A 16581-nucleotide genomic window follows, 5' to 3' on the forward strand; every position below is an offset into this window, starting at 1 on the left:
CCACCCTTTTTGTTAAGTGTAATGAATGTGTAAGACTTTGGACTGTACGGTTATGATGAGGGGATTATGTCCCTAATCCGTATGCTACTTTGCATATGTTTCTTTGGTATATATATAGATATATCTATGGCTATGAATGCGGTTATATCTATGAAAGTTTTTCTCATTCAGAACTTCACAGCTCATTGGACATCATCTTATCATTGACTGGCTTCTGCTAGCCCCTCTATATTGTGTTATTGCCATTATTGTTGAACAGGCCTTCGGTAATCACGGATTACTGGCCAGTTACGATGCTAAACCTATAGGGGCGGGATTGGGTCGTGACATAAAGCTTCTTCCCAAGTTTGTGAAGAATGTGTTGTTAGCAAACAACACCGTAACCAATTCCCACAAGGAAAATCTTAGACAGCGAAGAAGGCATTGGAACTTGTTCATTCCGACATTTGTGGGCCAATAACACCACATTCTAATGGAGATAAAAGATATATAATTACCTTCATTGATGATTATAGTCGTAAGATATGGGTTTATTTTTTGCAAGAAAAATCTGAAGCCTTTGAAGTTTTTAAAAGCTATAAAGCGCTTGTTAAGAAAGAAGTTGGCAACCCAATAAAAGTTCTTCGCACGGATCGCGGTGGAGAATATAACTCACATGAATTTGCAATTTTTTGTGAGAAGCATGGAATCAAGAGACAACTTACTGCAGCTTATACACCCCAACAAAATGGTGTATGCGAGAGGAAGAACCGCACTATTATGAATATGGTGCGAAGCCTTTTGACAACAAGTGGCATTCAAAAAAGTTTCTGGCCCGAAGCAGTTAATTGAAGCATTCATATATTGAATAGAAATCCCACACTTGCTGTTCAAAATATGACACCGGAGGAAGCATGGAGCGAAAGCAAACCTGCTATAGATCATTTCTGAATTTTTGGGTGTGTTGCATATGCCCATATTCTAGATCAGAAGAGGAAGAAGCTGGATGACAAGGGAGAAAAATGTATTTTTCTTGGTGTTAGTGATCATTCAAAAGCTTATAAGCTTTACAATCCTAACACTAAGAAAATACTTATCAGTCGAGATGTTGTTTTTGTTGAAGATCAAATTTGGGAAGTAAACAAAAATGTAGTTGGAGAGCCAATTCCAACTAGTTTTGATGGAGTAGATAGTGATGAAGCAAACCAAGCGTAGCAACAACTTGCTCCAGCAACTGATGCACTTGAGAATCCTCAAAATGGAACTCCTGTAGCCTCTGAAGTCACTCCAACCGCACCAGAGACAGTAGCTGAATCAAGTTCTCATCGTGTTCGAAGGAGGCCAGCATGGATGTCAGATTATGAGGTAACCGGAATTGGTCAATCTGAAGACCCACTTACTCATTTTGCTTTATTTTCAGACTGTGATCCTACAGTGTTTGAAAGTGCTGTCAAAGAATCAAAATGACAGAAGGCTATGGATGCTGAAATTGCAGCCATCGAAAAGAATGACACTTGGGAGTTATCTGATCTTCCAGAAGGGCACAAAACAATTGGTGTGAAGTGGGTTTACAAGACAAAGCTGAAGGAGAATGGTGAAGTCGACAAGTACAAGGCACGCTTGGTGGCCAAGGGCTATAAGCAAGAGTTCAGTGTCGATTATAAAGAAGTCTTTGCCTCAGTTGCAAGGCATGACACAATCAGATTGGTGATTGCTTTGGTAGCTCAGAACTCATGGCCTATCTTCCGCACTTCTTCACACTTAAACTTGAAAATAGGCCACCGGGGGCCAAAATCGTGCAACAGCCACAGGACGGCCTGGGAACCCCTCAAACACCTCGGGAGGGAACAATGTAAGTTGTGGAAACTTACGGAACTAGCACGGGACTCCCGGTTTGAAAACTAAGTCCAAAAATGCACTTTTTCACACTTAAGCTTGAAAATAGGCCATCGGGAGCCAAAATCGTACAACAGCCACGGGACGGCCTGTGGAACACCTTAAACACCTTGGGAAGCTGGATATGAAGTCGGCGTTTCTCCATGGAGATTTGAAGGAACTGGTATTTATCGATAAACCTTCTAGTTATGTGAAATCTGGAAATGACCATAAAGTGTATAGACTAAAGAAGGCTCTATATGGATTAAAACAAGCCCCACGGGTTTGGTATAATCGTATAGAAACTTATTTTTTGAAGGAAGGATTTCAAAAATGTCCTTATGAACATACACTTTTCATAAAAGTCGAGGATAAAGGGAAAATGCTCACTGTTTGCTTATATGTAGATGATTTAATCTACATTGGAAATAATACAGCCATGTTTGCAAGTTTTAAAAAATCCATGATGGCTGAATTTGAGATGTCTAGTCTTGGCATGATGCATTATTTTCTTGGCATTGAAGTGGTGCAGTCTTCTACTGGAATTTTTATTTCTCAAAAAAAGTATATGGGAGAAATATTGGACAGGTTTCAGATGTAGGATTGTAATCCAGTAAATGCACCATTTGAGTTTGGCTTGAAGCTAAACAAAGACAATGAAGGAAAGAGGATTGACAACACTCTCTACAAGCAGATTGTTGGAAGCCTAATGTATTTGACTGCAACAAGGCCTGATATAATGCATGCTGTAAGTGTAATTAGTAGATACATGGAGTGTCCAACAGAGATTCATCTCTTGGCTGCAAAAAGAATTTTTCAGTACTTGCAAGGTACTAGGGAGTTTGGGCTGTTCTATAAGAAGGGAGAAAAGTCAGATCTGTTCGGCTTTACCGATAGTGGTTATGCAGGAGATTCAGATGATCAAAAAGTACATCTGGGTATATTTTCATGATGGGGACATGAGTTGTTTCATGGTCATCAAAGAAGCAACCTATTGTTACATTATCATTCACTGAAGCTGAATTTGTTGCTGCAACAACTTGTGCTTGTTAAGCTATTTGGCTAAAGAAGATTCTTAAAGAGCTGCATTTTAAGGAGGATAAGCCTACTCAGATTTATTGTGACAACAGTTCAGCAATAAAGCTTTCAAAAAATCCTGTTCTACATGGTCGAAGCAAACATATAGATGTGAAGTATCACTTCTTGAGAAATCTCACAAATGATGGAGTCATTAATTTGGTTTACTGCAGGAGTGAAGACCAGGTTGCTGATATTCTAACAAAGCCTCTTAAATTTCTTGCATTTCAGAAGCTCAGGAAGCTACTTGGTGTTTGTACTTCAAATGATTCAATTTGAGAGATGGTGTTTTATAGTTTGACTCTTATTAAACTGAATGTTATTTCTGGAACATTAGTTTAAAGGAGGGATTGTTAAGGAAATTAGTAATTTGCATGTTTGGGTTGTCCTAGTCTTTAGGATTGTCAGTTAGTTTGTTTCTGTTTACCTAGTCAATAGGAGTTTGTTGGGTAATGTTATTTTCATGTTATTTCAGTTATGTATTAGTCTATTTATAGGCTGTTTGTTTATCAATAAAGAGGCACAAGTATCTTCTTTGTTTTTCTCTACATCCTCTGTTTCCTACTGTTATTGTGCTAAATTTTGTTTATCATTCTTTGCATCCCTCTCTGGTGAGTCTCTACCTCTCAAGCATCCCTCTCCGGTGAGTCTCTCCCTCTCTGGCATCCTTTTACTTTCTCTCTCTAGAAACTTTTAAACTCACCATAATCGCCGGCAGCAACCCCCCTTCCCTTTTCATCCATTGATGGCTGGTGCTACCCTGCCAAGCCCTCTATCCTCACCCTTCTCTCTTCCTGCCTTGGTTTCTGTTTCTCCTCTCTTTCTCTGTCCGTCCATTGCAACCAGATAAACACTCTTTGTCTTGTTATCTATTAATTTGCTGAGCATATCTCTATCGACAATGTCTAATCTCAATCTCAATTGCTTTTTCTTTCTCTCTAGAATCGATTCCCTCTATATTTAGCACAAGCAAGATCATACATTTTTTCAACCAAAGCAAGATAGAAGAAACAATGTCTTCTCACACCTCTCAATTTGATCAAGAACTTCTGATCCAGAAGCTTGATGTCTTCAATATCCGAGGCAGAGAGAAACAAGGTCGTCCTTCGTATCATCGAAAAGGTCTTCCCTGGTGATCTAATCAACTCTCTCTCTCTCTATATATATATATATATTAATGTTTTTTTTTTTGTTTTTTTTTATTTTGATTGATTTTCTTGGTTATGTTATCAACTCGGGTTGTGAGTGTTGATGCTCTGAAGAAGTATTTAGAATTGAAGATCTTTCCTAAACTGGAGAAGAAGTTCTCTGGCTTTCTGTTTCTCCTTTGTTTCTTGTATTGAAGCTCCGGCCGATGATGCATGATACTGTGTTCGAGTTTTTCTTTTGAAGTGGGTTTGTGTAATTGAATAATTTGCTTGCTTAGTTTTATCATTCAAGAGGAGAAAGGAGGTCCGATCTCGTTGTCAGAGACTGAGAAGAGAGCACAGTTGGGAGGGAGGGAGAAAAAGAGGGTTGCGATGGGTTTTATGACGGTGCCAATGGGTGGAGGGAGAGAGGGGAGGGAGTTGTCGGAGAGAACAGCCGAACAGGGATGAAAGGGAAGATGCAAGAGAGGGAGTACGCAGAAGGGGAGGGAATTGACTTTGTTTGATTTTGGTTTTTAAAACTTACTTTTTAAGAAATTCTACTTTTTGTTATTCGTGTTTTTTTTTATTGAATTTTTAAATATTTTCAAAATTTTTAGACACACTTAACATAAATATACTTAAAAAATTATAATATTTATGAAAAAAAATCTTTACAAAATTTATTAAATATCAAAAATACAAATATATCTATATAACAAGGGAAGGGTGTTTTTGAATTGGGGATGGGACATTTGTATGTGTGTCAAAATATAGATCATTAGATTGATTTAATCTAAGGGTTGAAAATATCTTACTTTCATTTGTCCTATTTGACATTTCGATGGTTTAGATCAATTTTACTAAGTTTAATAAATGGTCCAGATTTAGCTTTGGTTTAATCAATTTTGCACCGAATAACTTCTCCTCCTTCTCCCACAGACGTCTTCTTCCTCTTTCTCTCTTTGATTTCAAAATTTGAAACTCTATTCTCTCTCACACCTTTACATCTTCTTCTTTCCACCAAGATTTCTCTCTCTAGAAGTTTAAGTAATCTCCGGTGGTGATTTCCTCCGACGGAATAAACCCCGCTGAGAGGGGGTGATTTGTACCATCTGGCTCAATGTTTTCCTCCTCTCTCTCTCTACACAGCTCCAAGGTAAAAGGCTAAATCCTCACCTTTTTTTTCTCCCCCTTTTGTTATTGTTCTATTGGGTTTGTTATTGTTCCATTGGGTTTGTTATTGTTCAATCTTTGCCTCCCCTCTGTTGGTTTTTTTTTTTTTTTGAAGAGGGTGTGTGAACCTAGGGTTTTATTTGGGTTTTGGATTTTAGATTTTGATATGATAATCAATCTTTGCCTCTTCTCTCTCTCTCCCTCTCACTTTTTTCCCTCGCTTTTATTTGGGTTTGTTTTTCTTTTTTCTTATTTGTTACCAACACAGAATTTCTAATAACAAAATTCTTGGACAGAATTATTTCTTTTTATTGATTCTGTTTCTACAAAAATAGGATGAAATTATATTGCCTTTTTTTTATGAAATTATTTTGATATGAAATTACTAGCACAAAAATAGGTGAAGAATCTTCTTCTATATTTCCAGCAAGTATATTTTTTTTTGGGTATTTCTATCTTTAAACCAAGTATATTTTTCTGAGTTTCTTCTGAATTTGGTAGTATTTTTTTGAGATATCTAATTCTCTTTCTTGAGTATTAATTTTTTTGGGTGAAGCAAATATATTTCCAGCAGGTTTGTTACTCTAATTCTTTTTCCAGCAGGTTTGTTTCCATTAGGCATTGTGTTTGATTAATTATATAATCAATTTTATTGATGAAGGCACAATCTCGAATTTATTTTTGTTGATTTTTGTCTTAAAGAAATTTCTGGAAATTCAACAGCAATGTAATAATGAATATTCAACAGTTTGATTATTTAGAGTTCAAGCTTGGAACTTTTGAAGTGAGATTGGTGGCAATGGCAATATGGTATGTTTGAGAATATTCTAGGTAAAATGAGGAAATAGGGTCATGGACTTGTGGTGGTGCACTTAATTTGATTAGCTTTTATGTGAAATTTTCATGGGTGATTGATTGAGCTGGGAGCACTGATCAAATAAAGGCTTTGAAGCTAGAGTGTTGCTGTTAGATCAGTAGGAGAATCTGAATCGTTTTTAAACAACAATGATGCAAATCTTTTTTCATCGAGAAGAAGAAAGTTTTCCATTAACAAATTAATACATTGACATGAATATGTACAAATTACACGGAAATTTATTGACCCCTTGATTAAAAAACTACCCAAATAATTGAAGGTATATTTGAAGTTTGTGATTATATTTGTGTACAAGCGTAATGACCATTGAACACCCATTTGAATGGTTCATGGTGACATGCATTACCGATGCATGATCCTCATCTTTCTTTTTTGGGACTTCACTAACATTGTTTAAACTTCGTGGCCGTTGAGAGTTACACTATGTAATATGTTCTTTTGATTAGTTATTATTTTTTATTTTATTTTTAGGAAAGATTAGTTTTTGTTTGGGTGATTAGCAATGCATATAAGGTGTTTGAAAAAATGCATGTGAGAGATAGAAATTAGTAGTGGTGGCTATTGGGGTGGTGGGTTTTAACTGGTTCTGGAAGGTACAATTTGGTCAATTATTTTTTTATTTATTGTTTAAAAGTACTAAAATAAACTTTGAAGGATAATTTTTTTTTTTTATTTAAACTTTGATGACATTATTAATTTTTTTTAAATTTATCTAATATTGATTAACATAAGATTGTAAGTGTGCTATTGGCTGGGTAGGTGGGGAGTCCTACTTTATGGACTGGGCTTTTGGTTTCTAATATCAAGCATATGAACTCACCTTTCCCTGTTTCCACTCCCCCTCCCCCTCCCCCTCACCCACCCAAAAATAAAAGAGGAAAAAACTTATATTGTAATTTCACATCAGTTTTCAATATAATGTGCCGTGTCAATTAAGCATACATATGCCATAGACAATCAATTAATCATTCACCATGGTTTATGTTTGCATAACATGATATGTCCACCATCAATTGGTACAAATATCAACTGCATACCATACCCAAGATCATGAATATAGAGAGAAATAATAGCTAAAGTATCAAAATTATTAAATTTGATATATGGTCATAAGTGCATAAGTGATGTATGGTCATAAGTGTAACATCAAAGCTTAGTCCTTTTACGTAACATCGAAGCTTATTCAATAGGAATTGAGTTATAGTGATGTATGGTCATAGGTTCAGTTGATTTCTGTTTTCAGAAATAATTTGAAATTTGTTGTAGTGGTGCATGAGCTTCTTCTCTACATAACAGGGTATTACCTTTTTCATCATCTAAAAGCTTTTAACTGCAATATAGAAACATCAAGTAAGTGAGCTGCCTTAGAATGCTCTTTCTGGCCTGTGCAATACATAAAAGTAATGTTGTTGTGATTGCACTATGTAGGTTGACTGCGTATGGTATATAACTCTAATCCTTACCACTGTTTTCCCCTTCTTGCCCTCCTAATCTTGAATTGGTCATTACAGTTACTGCTGTTGCAAATGGTCTTCAAGCATGGAAAATCTTGGAGGATTTTAGTAATCATATTGATCTTGTCCTTACTGAGGTAGTCATGCCTTTTATATCAGGGATTGGCCTTTTATGCAAGATTATGAACCACAAAACTTTCAAGAATATTCTTGTGATTAGTGAGTATCAATTTTGGTGTTTCTATAAAGGTTTCCTTTAAATTGTAATGTTTATTTTCTATTATTCTTTCTAATGATTTATATCAATCGTCTTTTTTTTTTTTTAATTATAAGCGGAGGTCCATAAAATATCAAAAAATGGTTCTTTGATATTTGGGACACCGTATGACAGATGGAAGTGTTTCTGCTCCCACTGTGTATTGTTCAACTTTGGGTCTGGGTTGGTTTGGCTGTTGGCTCATGCAACTCAGATAGCTGGGTTGGGTTGGCTGTTTTTGTTCTATTTTTAGGCCTATGTTGGGATTTTTGGTTGTCAGCTATTGTTGGGGTTTTTGGCTGTCTATTATTGCCAGAGTGTATTGTTAATCTATCAAAAAAAAAAAACCAAAATCAAGTAGTGTGCGGTTTAAATTCACATGTGAAGTGAATTTAAAACATACATTACTTTTATTAACATTTGTTTGTGTTTGAATTCTTGATCTATATATTATTTTTCTTAGTATTTTTTTTATGTATGAAGTAGGTGACATCTATATAATAAGACAGAACGGTTTTTGAAAATATATAAAATTTATCAGAGATACACTTCATTTGAATGGTTTAGATCAATCCTAATGAATATCTAACGGTTGAGAGTAATTTGTTTCCCTTCCAAACACACTCTACTCTCTCTCTCTCTCCCACGTCTCCTCCCCCTTCCATCTTTATCTCTCTTTCCCTTTTCTGTTGCACGTCTCCTCCCATTTCATCCTTATCTCTGTCTCCCTCTTTGTTCCTCTTCTTTATCTCTTCCTTCTCTCCGACTGGCTTCAATTCGCAACCCTCCCAGCCGCCGTCTCCTCCCATTTCATCCGAAGAAAGCATAAAAATTTCAGGTGACTGTTTATCATCATCTCTCTACTTCGAACCCCTCGATTGGAGCTCTCCGAGTTCGTCCATTTCATCCTTATCTCTATCTCCCTCTTTGTTCCTCTTCTTTATCTCTCCCTTCTCTCCGACTGGCTTCAATTCGCAACCCTCCCAGCCGCCGTCTCCTCCCATTTCATCCGAAGAAAGCATAAAAATTTTAGGTGACTGTTTATCATCGTCTCTCTGCTTCTGTAGTTATTTTTTTTCCCGTGTATCTTTTGTGATTAATTTTATGATTAGTTTTATTGTTGTTGAAACTATGATATGGGTAAAGGTAGATATTTCAAATATTCATGGATTTGGGTCATTTCTGTTCTTCTCAGGAGGCATCCAGGTTTGAATTGCGATTTCAGATTTTGCCTTCAAAGGCTTGCGAAGAAAGCATAAAAATTTCAGGATGTCAATTGTGATTGATTTGTATATATATATATATATATATGTATATCTCTGCAAATGTGTGTGTATATGTATGAGGAATTTGGAGATCCTAGAGGAGAGAAAGAAGAAGAAAAATTTGTGATTGATCTGTATCTATAGTCCTTATAAACTAGATCCAGCACCACTATTACATATCTGTTCAGTTTGGGAAGTTCAACCTAATGAAGTAATGATGGTTGGGGATAGCCTTAAAGATGATGTGAGTTCTGCTCTATTTCTCTCTCCATCATTTGCACCATATTTGTTAAGAACATTTCTGATTCATTTTGAGGTGCTGTTTTTGTTTTTAATTTCACATTCTTTTATCAAATTTGTTTGAATCAAAACATGCTTTTGTGTAAATTAAAGCTCCTTTACTTGGTCTTTGCAGGTTGCTTGTGGGAAGCGAGTAGAAGCATTTACATGCTTGCTTGACGAAACAGGGAGGTATGATTCTCCCGAATACACAGATGTGGAATTTAAGCCAGATTACAAGGTGTCTTCTCTTGCCCATGTTCATTCACTACTGGATGCAAATTTTGACCTGACACCATGATCCACAATTTCCTTGACAATAAAAGCTTGCATTGTTAAATTGAGTAGCATTGAGATTCTCAGACCATTTATTAGTTGGTGGATACATCTATTTTTGATCATGTGAAGAATTCATAGGAGAAGCTTTGTGAAGTACGGAGACAGGAAAATACCAAGGAAATATTTTATTATGTGAAAGACCGAGATCTTTCTTTAGTTTAGCATCTTATGGTGGTGTTGATATGCTGCAGAGTCACCGAATATATAGGTTTCCTTGCCAAAGTACTCTTGGATAGATTTTCTACACATCTGTTTGTTGTTATCATTGTATTATGAGGCTAGCTGTTAATGCTTTGTTTGTGGGATGTAAGATTGTTGTTGTATATCTATATGGAATACTTTTGACCCATTTTATAATGTGATTTCTTTCTCCCTTTGGTGCAGTGCAATGCATATTTTAAAATTACAATGAAGTTTATATGTTTATTTTTGACTAAATGATGAAATAATGTGGCTACGATTATTTTGATTCTTTTTATGTTTGATTTATGATTTATACGTAGGGATTTACAAAATGAACAATTTAGATCACTTGAGTGAGACTTGAGGTGAGGCTTACAGCAAGACTGCATGCCTGATCCACTTTTATAGACTAGAGGCAATCCTGATGATAATTGACCTTAATTTTGATGATGACAATTTGAAAGAAGATAATAAGTCAATTTTCTTTAATCTCAAATATTCTTATATTTCAAGTCACTCCGTCCATTACACCACCATAGAACTTAGGCACAATGCGGTGTCCTGATTACATCTAATACCCCAAATCTACATCAAATATTCAAAATCTGTAAAATTAGTGTCTCCCTTCATCGCTAGAAAGAGTTCATGCAGCATTTCATAAATCCTCTCAGAACAAGGGTGGATTTTATCAGCAACATAGAAGCTGTGAGTTTCGCTATTAATATATCTCTGCAAATGTGTGTGTATATGTATGAGGAATTTGGGGATCTTAGAGAAGAGAAAGAAGAAGAAAAATGAAAACCATGTATCTCTGGAAATGTGTATATATATATATATATATATGTATATATCAGTCAATCTATGTATTGGAGAGAAGTGAATTACAAAGTTGGGAAGAGAAAAGCAGACGAGATCTTGATCACAGTTGAACGTTTCAAATCTGGGACCAATTTGAAGGCTTCCCTGTGTTTGAGTTTGTGTTTGATTTCTTTTATTTTTTTATTAGTCCTGTGGAAGAAAAAAAACTTCTCAGTCTCATCTCTATTCTAATTCATACCCAAAAAATAAATAAATAAATTTTGACAATAATGCGGTAATATGATTATTATAAATAAATTTATTTTTTATATTATTTTATTTTGAAATAAGAAATTCACAATCAATTCTATTATTATATATAAATTTTTCTATTTGTATAGCATTAGTCTTTTAAAAAAAATATTTACAATATTGAATTATAGGGAAAATTTTGAAATTATGTATTTGCCATTTATTTTTGAGAAAATAACTTATGAGCGGAAATGAGATAAAAAAATTACTAACAAATGAATGAAAACATTTTTGGAATAACAACTCATATGAGAAAAATAAATATTAAAGAGTTGTTTGAGATTTGCTTATTTAGTGTATTTTTTAATTTTTTTATAAAAAAAATGTGTAGAAAAATAGAAAAGGGATGAGACATAAATAAGTATACTCATCAAATAAGTGGAATTATTAAGATTATTCCTGAACAGGAGAGTTTTTGAATCTTCAATATATTTTTGTCCTACTAAGACATTTGAACGGCTCAGATCTGTTCAAATTACAAAACGACTGTGATGTATGCTACGTGTACATTTTTCACTTTCCCACTTTTTTCTCTTACTTTTTCTTTTTCTCACCCACCTTTCCCATTATCTCATAAATAATCCACGAATGATCCCATGATCCCACCTTCCTCATTTTCTTTTCTTTTTTTTTATTTCCCCCTTTCCTTTTTTTTCCTCCCAGTTTATTTATTTATTTATTTTTATTTATTCACTTATTTTTATTTACACCGTGCCTTCAGGCACGGGCATACACTAGTATATATATATACGAGAATTCAGTACATTTTTTATATTTTTGTATATTGTTTAATAATTTTTAAAAATATTTTTTCACAAATATTTTACTTTTTAAATATATTTAAGTAAGGTGCATCTAAAAAAGTAAAAACATTGCTTAAAATTTTAAAAATATTTGCGAAAAACAAAAAAAAAACTCAATTTCTAGAAAATTGAAACCAAACAAACTGAATTTTTTTTTGGGTAAATTACATTGACACCTCGTGAGGTTTCTTTTTAATACAGATCCCCCTCACATTTGAAAAATTACACTTACCTCCTGTTAGATTAAAATGACATATTTGTCTCTTAACCTTTATATGTATAAAATAATAAAATAATACATTGTTCATGTCATTTCAAGGGAAATAAGAATCATCTGCTATAGGTTTAACTCACACAAAAAATTGTGTATGTGTGTGTTTGTGTGTGTGTGTGTGTGTGTGTGTTTATTTAATTTTTCGTGTTTTTTATTTTTACTGAATTTTTTAATATTTTAAGTAATTTTTTTCTTTTTTAAATACATCTAATCTAAATATACTTAAGAAGCATAATATTTTTTATTTTTTTAAAATTCAACAAATACAAAAAAAAATATAAAAAACACAAAGATTCAATACATTATCTAATTTTGTTATATTCAATGATTTTTTAAAAAAAGTTTTTTGTTCAAATTTTATACTTTTTAAATAGATCTAAATTAAATTGATCTAATCTAATTATAATAGTAGAAATAAAAATAAAAAATAATATTCATATATAAAAATTTATACAAAAAAATATCATAAAAATGTTATGATAGTGATATTATTATAAATATAAATCATATTTATGAATGTTTTGTTTTAAAATGAAATGTCACCATTAAGGTATATCATTGTATTTGAAAATTCTATATAAAATTTATGTTTGTATATTATCACTCAATAAAAATATGTTCATGTAGAATTTAATGATAGAAAGTTGTAAAATGTAGTCATGATGATAGGGAGAAGAAATTATAAGAAAAAGGACAAGATGGTCATTCAGAAAATTTTAGGATATGATGTCAGCAATCCAGGAAGCAATTTGTAATCAGATTACAAATCTCTGGGAAAGAAATGTAATTTGTCGAATGTAAAGGGTGAATCTGTATTAAACAGAAACCTTAGGGGTGTCAATATAATTTACCTTTTTTTTTCCTATAGGTAGTGCGTGAATTACACGCGCTGTTGTTGCAAAACTTCTTTGAAGTGTGTTTCAAAGTCCACGTCATTAGGGGTTGTGGTAGTGCTCTTAAATTGGTGGTCTGTGGCAGGACTGATGACCAACCATAGGAGCCCAGAGAATTAAACTTTCAGGCAATTTAACATCTGAAGCAAAAATGGCATACACTTTAAAACACTTAAATGCCAATACCTCCTCGGTTGGAGCATGAATCTCCCTCAAAAAATCAGCCCTAACCAATGCAGCACCTGTTTTACTTTGCTTGGTTTTTACATCAATTGCTACCAACCAACAATGCTAAGCACTGAACACAAATGAAAAGGTAAACGAATTGGTTGACAATTGCCCTGGAAGAATTGGTTGAAAATTCAACTGGTGGCCCTAATGATAAGTGGTGATTATGGGATATCTGTAAGAATTTTTCCTAAATATGGCTTAATGTGACTTATACATGATTATACTAGATTTATCTTATTAAGTAAGATACATGTACATCAATTAGATGGTGACTAATCATTGATGAATGCACCTATCTATACATATGTATAGAAGACTAATGGAGATAGTGTCAATGCATTGAATGTGATAGATTCATTATAAATGAATCTTAGAGATGCATTATGAATGAATCTTAGAGATGCATTATGTATCTATTATGAATGTAGAAGATACATTAATCTATCTAATGAGTTCATTAATATGGAAGATGCATTATGTATCATAAATGTAAAAGATACATTAATCTATTTAATGAAATTCATTGAATGAATGAATAAATTCTTTGATGGGAAGAATATTAGTATAAATATTGTAAGGTCCCAAACCACACTTTATATCACAAAAACACAAGTTGTTACCACAAGAAGGCTTTCATCGCCTAGAGAGAGAAGTGGTTTGAAGATCTTAGACAAATAAAGAACTTGAAGATCAAGGTCTTCTATTCAAGGTTTCTCTTTCTCAAGAGAAGTTTTCATACTATCATGGATTAAGGTACGTATACACTTATTTTGTATAGTTGAAATTCATATAGTTTTCATGTATAGAATTGAATCCTTAATGGTTTTTATTTTATGTTCAGCAAAGTTTTCTATCAATTGGTATGAGAGCATGGTTCTCAATTCTGATACATGAAACGTATAAGTATGAATTTCATTTTATGATGATGTTTTGTGTAACAAGTGCATAACCTTGATTTACACTTGTCCAATTTTATTTTTATTTTTGGCCAATCTTTTATTCTATTGATATTAAAATAAAAATTGAAAATTATTGAACAAGTGGTAATTAAGATAATGTCTTATGCACTTATAATGTTTTGTTACACATCTTATGAGTTGAAACATTGTTGATCAACCCAACGGAGGTTCAACACTCTGTATGTTTGAACAACCGAGATGATTAGTATAATAAATATAGCAATAATTTTTTCTACCCAACGGTGATAAACTTCTCACGTGCTTTAGTTAATAAAATAATATAAGACATTGAGTTTTTCTGCCCAACAGTGAAAAACTCATTATGGTCTTAATGATTATTTTATTTTATATTATTTATTTTTATTAGTCATCTCATTTACTTTTATGAATTGCTAAAATATATTGTTATTCAGCCCAACGGAAGGATAACTTGATTTCGTATCTAACTAATTATGTTTTCTAGTTAGATATATTTAACTTGTGGTGTTATTTTTATTCATGACATATGAAAAGTAGTTTTCTTGATTATATTATGTAATGGATATTATGTGTTTGCAGCATTGAATCCTACTGCAATTAATAGTTACTTGTCTGGTATTGAAACTTTGAGTGGAACTAATTTCAAGAAATGGAAGGAACAAATTGGAATTGTTTTGGGAATTATGGATTTAGACTATGCATTAAGAGAGCCAGCACCTACAAAGCCTAATGATACAAGTTTTAAGGAACATATGGCTTTATATGGAAAATGGGAACACTATAATTGCTTAAGTCTAATGATTATGAAAGGCTCAATTACGCTTGCAATTCAAGGAGCGATCCCTGTTTCTGAAAGTGCAGTGAGCTATATGAAATCTATTGAAGAACAATTCGTTGGAACTTCCAAATCCCTTGCTAGTACTCTCATGATTAAAATGATGACAATGAAATATGATGGTTTGAGTGTTGTTTGTGAACATATCTTAAAGATGAATGATATAGCCTCTCAATTAAATGGAATGGACATGGAAATTTCTAAAGGTTTTCTTCTTCATTTTATTATGACTTCTTTTCCTACGCAATTTGGTCCTTTGAAGATCAATTATAATACGCAGAAAGATAAGTGGAAAATGAGCGAGTTAATTGCCATGTGTGTTTAAGAAGAAGAGAGGCTTAAAGCTGAAAAGCCTGATATGGCTCATCTTACCACCTTGGGTCCAACCAAAAAGATTTTCAAGAAAGGCAAAAGTAAGAAGAAGAAGAATGCAAATGATGAAACTCACAAGGGTAACGAAAAAAAAAAGATTCGATGCCATTTCTGTACAAAGAAAGGTCACATAAGAAAAGATTGTCCAAGTTTTAATAGTTGATTGGACAAAAAAGGTAACACTCAATGCTTTGTGTCTTATGAATCCTTTTTGGTAGATGTTCCACCAAGTTCTTGGTTGATTGACACTGGTGCAAGTATTCACATAACAAATTCCATGCAGAATACCTTACAAGTCGAAAACTAAATAAAGGAGAACAAACCATTACGGTTGGAAATGGAACAGAAGTGGACGCTGAGGCTATTGGCACCCTCCGTCTAATTTTAGACTCTGGTTTCATTTTAGATTTAGTAAACACAGTTTATGTTCCTATTTTTATTAGAAACCTAATTTCTGTTTCACAACTTGATTCTTGTGGTTATGAATTTAAGTTTGGAAATAATAGAGTCTCTTTATTCCACAATTCTCATATGATTGGTTCTGGTACTTTATATGGTAATCTTTATTCATTGAATTTAGATTCCACTTATGCACAATCTCTTTTATCCTTTCATGTAAATGACTTGGTAAATAAAAAGAGAAAGTGAGTGAATGAAAATTCATCCATGTTGTGGCATGAGCGCTTGGGCCACATATCAAGAGAAAGGATGGAACGTCTTATTAAAGACAGAATTTTAAGTTCACTTGATTTTTCTGATTTTAGTACTTGTGTGAATTGCATTAAAGGAAAATACACAAAGACAAAGAAAAAGGGTGCTACTAGGACTACTGAATTATTAGACACAATTCATACTAATATATGTAGTCCCTTTACTGTTCCAACTATTTATCGACATAAATATTTTATTACTTTTACTGATGACTTTTCTAGGTATACTTATGTGTATCTTATTCGTGAAAAATCAGAAGCACTGGATGTGTTCAAACTCTATAAAGCTAAAGTCGAAAATCAACTTGGTAGACGAATTAAAAGTAGATCTGATAGAGGCAGTGAATATTATGGTAGATTCACTGAGTCTTATCAAAATCCAAGTGCTTTTGCTTTATTTTTAGCTGAGAATGGTATTATTGCTAACTATATAAAACCCGGTACACCTGAGCAAAATGGTGTAGCTGAGCGACGAAATCGTACTCTTTTGAACATGATGAGAAGCATGATGAGTAACTCTTCTTTGCC

The 16581-nt window shown here is 33.4% G+C and overlaps 1 long non-coding RNA gene across 1 annotated transcript; it reads left to right on the forward strand.

The window, feature by feature from the left end:
• Positions 1-4813: 4813 nt before the first annotated feature.
• Positions 4814-9297, forward strand: LOC145798561 (uncharacterized). Its single transcript, XR_014339587.1, has 3 exons — positions 4814-5217; positions 7623-7784; positions 9017-9297. It is a non-coding gene; the product is annotated as an uncharacterized LOC145798561 (long non-coding RNA).
• The last annotated feature ends 7284 nt before the right edge of the window (positions 9298-16581 follow it).

The sequence above is a fragment of the Camellia sinensis genome, chromosome 9, assembly GCF_055761805.1.
Source record: "Camellia sinensis isolate YWXY chromosome 9, ASM5576180v1, whole genome shotgun sequence".
Classification (NCBI taxonomy): Eukaryota; Viridiplantae; Streptophyta; class Magnoliopsida; order Ericales; family Theaceae; genus Camellia; species Camellia sinensis.